This window comes from Chiloscyllium plagiosum, unplaced genomic scaffold (assembly GCF_037043375.1).
Source record: "Chiloscyllium plagiosum isolate Xiang-an unplaced genomic scaffold, Cpla_swu_hap1 HiC_scaffold_39, whole genome shotgun sequence".
Lineage (NCBI taxonomy): Eukaryota > Metazoa > Chordata > Chondrichthyes > Orectolobiformes > Hemiscylliidae > Chiloscyllium > Chiloscyllium plagiosum.
The window spans coordinates 61,098,703-61,106,576 of NW_028270177.1; the positions used below are offsets into that span (position 1 = coordinate 61,098,703).

Here is a 7,874-nt window from a genome sequence, read left to right on the forward strand (position 1 = left end):
GGCTGGGAGCTCCAATTTCACCTGAAAGAACTTGTATTCACATGGAACACGGAACGTTGGGACATCAGCTGGTAGAATAGATAGTCAACTATTTTATTCTTAAGTAAGTAGTTTTCAGCAGGATACTTGTTTGTGGATTGCAAGAATATCTACAACTGGGACAGTCTAAATTACAAAGAAGAATTCTGCAAAGAGTCAATTCTTGGAGAAGCATCTGTGCAGAGAGATGCAGAGGAATGTTTACGTCATCTGCCGTTCTAATATGTTTGACTTTGCACTAGATTAATTTCCATGAAGGGATTTTTTTTTGCTCGGTTCACAGTTTTCACTTTCCTGCATATTCGCAAAGGTCGCTACTGTACTCGAAACCTCTGAAAATTAACTGGTATATACAATGTGGTGATTAGGCTCACGTTCCCGTCAGTGATGCTGAAGAAGTGGATTCGAAATTCATCACATCACATTCCATTAAATGACTAAGCAGACAGAGTGTGAATGGAAGCTTCATGAGGACATATGTGTTTTTTTTTGGAAAATTCGTTGCTTTGAAAGGTGATGAAGATTCGACTGAAGCAGTGACAGTGATTATCTTTATTGCTTGTTCAACTGGTGAACATGACTGCTATTAACCGTGTCCGTATTAACATCACGGCTCTTAAGGCCGTGCATCGGGCCAGTAGCGCAATGAATAACGTGCCTGACTACGATTCAGGAGACTGTAGGTTCGAATCCTACCTGGCTCGCAGACAGGGCAGATTTTAATCCCGCTTTAAAAAGTAATTTTTCAAAACCCGAAATAAGGTGTGAGCTCCTCATCTGCAGGAACCAGAATGCCTTCATTAAATGTACTTGAGAACATGAGAGTCAATGTCCCAGCGTCATCACAGGAGGGAAGCCGAATAGTCGCGCAGGTGACTTATGGGCACCTTTGCATTTCATAAAGCCACCAATCGAATAACTGTTGCTCGCGGTGATGCTCTGCTTTGAGCATTTTTCGAAACTCTTTGGCCAGTGGAATCAGAGAAGAATGAAGGGTTAACTGTCCAACTGATCTTTATAGAGTGTGAGTTCTAGAGTCTCCTACCTGCTGACTGATAAAGTTTTCCTACCAGTCTATTCAAAGCTTTCTGCATCTTATCTGAAATCTACAAACCCTGGTGATCGATCAAGAGCAAATGTTTCCTTTAATCTATAATTCCTTGCTCCTCATTATTTCGTACACGTCAATCATGTCTCCTCACAATCAGCTCTGCTCTGAGAAAAACAACATTTTGAAAGTCTTGTGTTCACTGAAATTTCTTGTCTGTTTTTAACAGTTCGGTGAATGGAATAGTCCCACTGCTAACATTCAGCACAAACTTTCAGCAAAAACCACACAATGCGGGGAACCTTAGTACGGCTCTTTTCGTCAACAATGTGTAAAAGTCCCCTGTAACTTTCGATTTCGCATCCCGTGGGGCTATTTGTCCGTGTTCAACGACGTTTCCCAGGAAGGTCACTTTGGCTTTGGCAGATTCACTTTCAGCTAGGTTTACAAACCAGTTTGACTTCCGAATTCGATCAAAAAAGCCTGATAAATGCTGTAAATATTCAATTCACGAGAGTCTGAAAGTCACCAGGCACAATATACACCAATCAGTTGCGTATTCGGCAATTCCCCTGTCAGTTAACCTCTGAAATGTGGCTGAAGTGTTTTTCGGACAAACGGCATTGCTTTAAATTTCTGCAGGCCAGTTGGCGTTACAAAATTGCCTTTGATCTTTCTGACAAAGTTCCCTACTAGTAACCTTTGAGGAAGTTTAACTAAGAAATGCAAGTTGCTCCTCCAATCTTTTCCACACAGTCCTCCAACTGCAGATATGTATACGCATCAGTCTTTCTAACAACATTGATTTTGTGGTAGTCCACACATAACTGTTGGGTCTTTTCTGGCTTTGGCACCATGATGATGGGTGAACTCTATTCATTGAAACTCACTTCGGTTATGCCATTTTGGTGCATACGTGATATCTCCTTATGAACTTGTACAACTTTAAAGGGTTATGCCTGCAAGGATGTTACAGAGTCAGAACAGCATCTCCTATATTTATATCATCTACAATTAGATTATTAATTCCCAGTATATTTCAGCAGATATCCCCATGCAAGTTTAATAACTCTTTCGATTTTCTTCTGGAAGATAACTGAATAACTTTACCAATTTTGGACAACTTTTGCATTATCCAATTTTATTTCAGGAACGTCCAATGCAGAATTCCCTGACATTGGTTCTTCCCAGTGTGTCGTAGTCAATAACGCATTCTCATCTTCCGTTCATTCTCTGCCAAAATACCGTTAGAGCATATTCCCATCGCACATTCTGTGAGATTCTTTCATGACTGGAGTCCCTATCAAGTAACTAACCTCACTCAATTTCCTCTCAATTTGATAAGGTATTTTAAACCTTACTTTAAAGTTTCACCGACAAATGAATTTTAAATAATTGCATTATTCCCAGCGGCAAAATTGTGATTTTGTTTATTTCTCATACACTTCCTGCTTCACCATTTGCTGTGATACTTTTAAATACAGTCTCGACAACTCCCCAACATTATTTAGTTCAACTCTAAAATTTGACACATCATCCAAATGCGTGGTCTCTGTAATCTGACTTATTAGTTTTTCCTTAATAAATTTTAAGGGTCCTCTTACTTTATGCCCAAAACTGGTTTCAGATGGACTTAGTTTGGTAGATTATTTTAGTGCATCTCAGATCGCAAACAGCACTGACGCAACTCCCTTATGGAAATAATCTGGCTACTCCGAACCATAAAACCTCAATATAGTCTTTAATAATTGACGTCACCTTTCCAATGCACTCTGTGATTCTGGATTGTACACAGTAGATTTGAATCGTTTTATTTCCAATCTATCTATACACTCCTTGAAAAGTTTTGACGTGAAGTTTGAACCTTGAGCTAATTGTATCTCTGATGGTAGTCTTAATCTAGTTCTTTTAAAAAACCGTAATTCGTCCACTATCCTTTTAGCTGTCATATTGCACGATTGAACAGCATTTGGAAATCTCGTCAAGACATCCTTTTTCTGTTAATTAATACTTATTCCCATCTTTTATTGGATGTAGGGATCCTACACAATGAATGAAGACACTTAAGAAAGATTCCGCGAACGCTGTGATAGATATTAAAGGTGCAGGCTTTATTATTTCCAATGGTTTTCCTATCAGTTGAAATGTATGACACGTCTGGCAAAATTCAAAGGCATTCCCCTGCAAGCCAGGCCGTAAAAATGTCTTTGTATTTTAGCCTCCGTTTTCATCACGCCAACGTACCCTCCAATTTGTGGCACATGCGGCACTCGCAGCACCACTTTTCTGTACCCTACTGGAAAAATAAATTCTGCCCATTTCTCACTTGCTTGAATATGTGTTGCTCTACATTTCTTCCTTAACATATCATTTGCTAAGTAATATCACACGGGGATGCATTCACTCTCCTTCCAAGTGCATGTCTTCTGATCCAACTGCTTTAATTTTTCATCTTTCTGCTGTAACTCAGTAGCATAGCAGAGCTGAATATGCTTGCATTATTAACGCTCGTCCCCTGCTGTGTCCCACTTACCTGATAAAAAAAAATTGTAATCATATTTCAGCTTCCTTATCCGTGCCTTTTGATTTGGTCTGCTTCAGCTTGTGACTCTGTGATCGCGTTAAGACACAATCTGGGAAAATTCCTTGATAAACGTCCTGCATTGCTGCACTTGCCTGCATCTCGACTGGCTTTTCATCTGGAGTAGGCAGCACGCTTACCGGTGATTGAGCTACATCATTTGCAAGCACAAATTGTATTCTTGGAGCTGAGAGTTTGTCCAGACCACCCACCAGAAATTCCCCACTCTTTCTGCCCACTCCAGCCTCACTGTACATAACTGTGCAATTTTTCGTCCCACTATGAATTCCCGTACACATAGTTCTTCAGGAGTACATTTTGTCCCCTCCTTCTGAATCACAGACAGGCACGATCCTGTGTCCCTGACAACATTCATTACCTGGGAGGTCCCTGTCATTATTCAGAACACCTTTGTTCCACTCAGATATTTTTGACACTCACTTGTGTACAGGACAGGCAATTTTGAAATCCTAAATAAGGCTAAACTGACAATTGAATTCAACAATGCAAAACCCTTGATCTGTATCATTTTCCTGGGCGGTGTGACACCAAGTCACTGTATGATCACAGCAACACAGTGAGCAAGTGTCAGAAGGAAAATGAGTGCAGTGCCAGAGCGAATGCTAGGAGCAGCAGTTGACACACGGGAAGTGCATTCCCCTGAACAGGAAAACTTCCCAAACAGTGGACTGCGGTGGAAGAATTCAGAGGGGGTTTACATTTTGGAATTTGATGCCAGAGACACAAAGGACATCTGTTGTTGAGTCTGTTCAAGATGAAGGTTTTAAGATTTCTACAGATGAAAAACAAAATAAAAGGCTCATGGGTTAGTGAAGGCAAAAGTTGAAGTTGCACATTTTTACATCTTTGCAATGAGTAGCTCACCACTTGCCTCACATGGGGTCAGAAGCACTGGTGAAGATGATCGTATAATCGCAGTGACCAGCCATGGAATCAGAGAAACTCGGTTTGCCAACCGTTAATGTACAACCAGGAATGTGGAGGTAAGCATTAATGTGTTGCTCCAGTGCTGCTGGTGACCAGTGCACGGTATCTCTGTGCCAGTATAGTGGGCTGCGCTCTGCCGAAGTTTTAAGTTTGAGCCTCACATGGAGCAGCTTAAATTTGTCGTGTTGAGGGGTACGGGTAGAAGGTGATATTGAGCAATGTCACGTTTATGGGAAAGTACCAGTTTTTGTGGATTGAGAAACGACCTTTTCAGGATAATGACACCTTGATCAACAAACATACTGCAAATACTTAAAACGTGAAGAGACATGTGTGGAGGGAGAGCCGAAGATGATTTTTCAGCAGACGGATGAAGTTTCCCATGTGCACTGCATTAAATTCCGGGAAAATAGATGTTGATCTGTTTTCATGTTATGCAGTTTGTTGCAAACTCGCAATGGCCATTGTAATAATAATAAAAAATAGACTGATCGCATAGGTCTGTCTGAATATTGTATTCACTTTTAGTCTGAGCATCTTTCAGCTGGAATGGTGTTCTCTCTTTCCCTTATGGTTCCCCATTTAATATACTGTATTTTATCAGTATATCTAACTTTTTCAACAAGTCAAACCATCTCTCTTCTGATTACCAAATCGAGAGAATGCCATAATTTTGTTAATTTATCTGCAGTGCAGCTGTAGGGCGCAGTGATCAAGTGGAAAGGCATTGGTCACGTGAACCAAGTAGCAGGAGCGGGCTTTTGAAATCTGGCCATTCTATCGCAGTCATATTCAAAACATTCAACATAATCTTAAGCCAAATCATATTGGTAGAAAATAAGAAAAAAAAAACGAAAGAACCGCCGATGTTGAAAATCAAACAAATACAGAAGTTGCTGGAAAAGTTCAGTATTTCTGACAGATCTGTGGAGGAACGGACCAATAGATCAGAAACTGGATTCGTGATGGAAGAGCACAGCAGTTCAAGCAGCATCCAAGGAGCAGTAAAATCAACGTTTCGGGCAAAAGCCCTTCATCAGGAATAAAAGCAGAGAGCCTGAAGAGTGGAGAGATAAGCTAGAGGAGGGTGGGGATTGGGAGAAAGCAGCATAGAGTACAATAGGAAGTGGGGGAGGGGATGAAGGTGATAGGTCGGGGGAGCGGGGAGGGTGGAGTGGGTAGGTGGAAAAGAAGATAGACAGGTAGGACAAGTCAGGACAAGTTGCGGGGACAGTGCTGAGCTGGAAGTTTGGGACTGGGGTGAGGTGGGGGAAAGGGGAAATGAGGAAATTGTTGAAGTCCACATTGATGCTCTGGGGTTGAAGTGTTCAGAGGCGGAAGATGTGGCGTTCTTTCTCCAGGCGTCTGCTGGTGAGGGAGCGGCGGTGAAGGAGGCCCAAGACCTCCATGTCCTCGGCAGAGTGGGAGAGAGAGTTGAAATGTTCGGCCACAGGGCGGTGAGTTGATTGGTGTGGGTGTCTCGGAGATGTTCCCTAAAGTGCTCTGTTAGGAGGCGTCCAGTCTCCCCAATGTAGAGGAGACCGCATCGGGAGCAACGGATACAATAAATGATATTGTTGGATGTGCAGGTAAAACTTTGATGGATGTGGAAGACTCCTTTTGGGCCTTGATTAGAGGTGAGGGAGGATGTGTGGGCGCAGGTTTTGCAGTTCCTGCGGTGGCAGGACAAGGTGCCAGGATGGGAGGGTGGGTTCTAGGGGGTCGTGGACCTGACCAGGTTGTCAGGAAGTGAACAGTCTTTGCGGAAGGCGGAAAGGGGTGGGGAGGGAAATATATCCCTGGTGGTGGGGTCTGTTTGGAGGTGGCGGAAATGTCGGCGGATGATTTGGTTTATGTGAAGGTTGGTGCGGTGGAAGGTGAGTACCAGGGGCGTTCTGTCCTTGTTACGGTTGGAGGCGTGGGGTCTGAGGGCGAAGGTGCGGGATGTAGACGAGATGCGTTGGAGGGCATCTTTAACCACGTGGGAAGGGAAATTGCAGTCTCAAAAGAAGGAGGCCATCTGGTGTGTTCTGTGGTGGAGTGGTCCTCCTGGGAGCAGATACGGCTGAGGCGGAGGAATTGGGAATACGGGATGGCATTTTTGCAAGAGGTAGGGTGGGAAGAGGTGTAATCCAGGTAGCTGTGGGAGTCGGTGGTTTTGTAAAAATATCAGTGTCAAGTTGGTCATCATTAATGGAGATGGAGAGGTCCAGGAAGGGGAGGGAGGTGTCAGAGATGGTCAGGGTAAATTTAAGGTCAGGCTGGAATGCGTTGGTGAAGTTGATGAATTGCTCAACCTCCTCACGGGAGCACGAGGTGGCGCCAAAGCAGTCATCGATGTCGCGGAGGAAGAGGTGGGGAGTGGTGCCGGTGTAATGACGGAAGATCGACTGTTCTCCATAGCCAACAAAGAGACAAGCATGGCTGGGGCCCATGCGTGTGCCAATGGCTACTCCTATGATCTGGAGGAAATGGGAGGATTCGAAGGAGAAATTGTTAAGGGTGAGTACCAGTTCGGCCAAACGAATGAGAGTGTCGGTGGGAGGGTACTGTTGGGGACGTCAGGAGAGGAAGAACCGGAGGGCTTGGAAGCCCTGGTCATGGGGGAAAGAAGTGTAGAATGATTGGTTATCCAAGGTGAAGATGAGGCGTTGGTGGCCGGGGAAACGGAAGTCTTGGAGGAGGTGGAGGGCGTGGGTGGTGTCTCGAACGTACGTGGTGAGTTCCTGAACTAGGGGGGATAGGACAGTTTCGATGCAGGTAGAGATGAGTTCAGTGGGGCAGGAGCATGCTGAGACAATGGGTCGGCCAGGGTGGTCAGGCATGTGGATCCTGGGAAGGAGGTAGAACGGGGCAGTGCGGTGTTCCCGGACAATGAGGTTGAAAGATGTGTTTGGGAGATGTCTGGAAGATGATGGTTTGGTGATGGAGGTGGGGCCATGGTCGAGGGGGCGGTAGGAAGAGGTGTCGTTGAGTTGGTATTTGGCTTCAGTGGTGTAGAGGTCAGTGCGCCAGACTACCACTGCGTCCCCATATCTGCTGGCTTGATGGTGAGGTTGGGATTGGACCTTCCCCTCACTGAGGACGAACGATCAGTCCTCAGCAAAGGAATCACCTTCATCCCCCTCCGTCCATGCATCAATGAATTTAATACACGCCGTGACGTCGAATCCTTCTTCTGCTGCCTCCACCTCCGAGCTTACTTTCACAATCAGGACTCCCGCCCACCTTCCAAGGGCTCCTTCGCCAACCTCCAAC

At 44.5% G+C, this 7,874-nt stretch overlaps 1 non-coding gene across 1 annotated transcript; it reads left to right on the top strand.

Moving 5' to 3' along the window:
* The first annotated feature begins 670 nt into the window (after positions 1-670).
* trnar-acg (transfer RNA arginine (anticodon ACG)) lies at positions 671-743 on the top strand. The gene has a single exon. It is a non-coding gene; the product is annotated as a tRNA-Arg (tRNA).
* Positions 744-7,874: the final 7,131 nt, after the last annotated feature.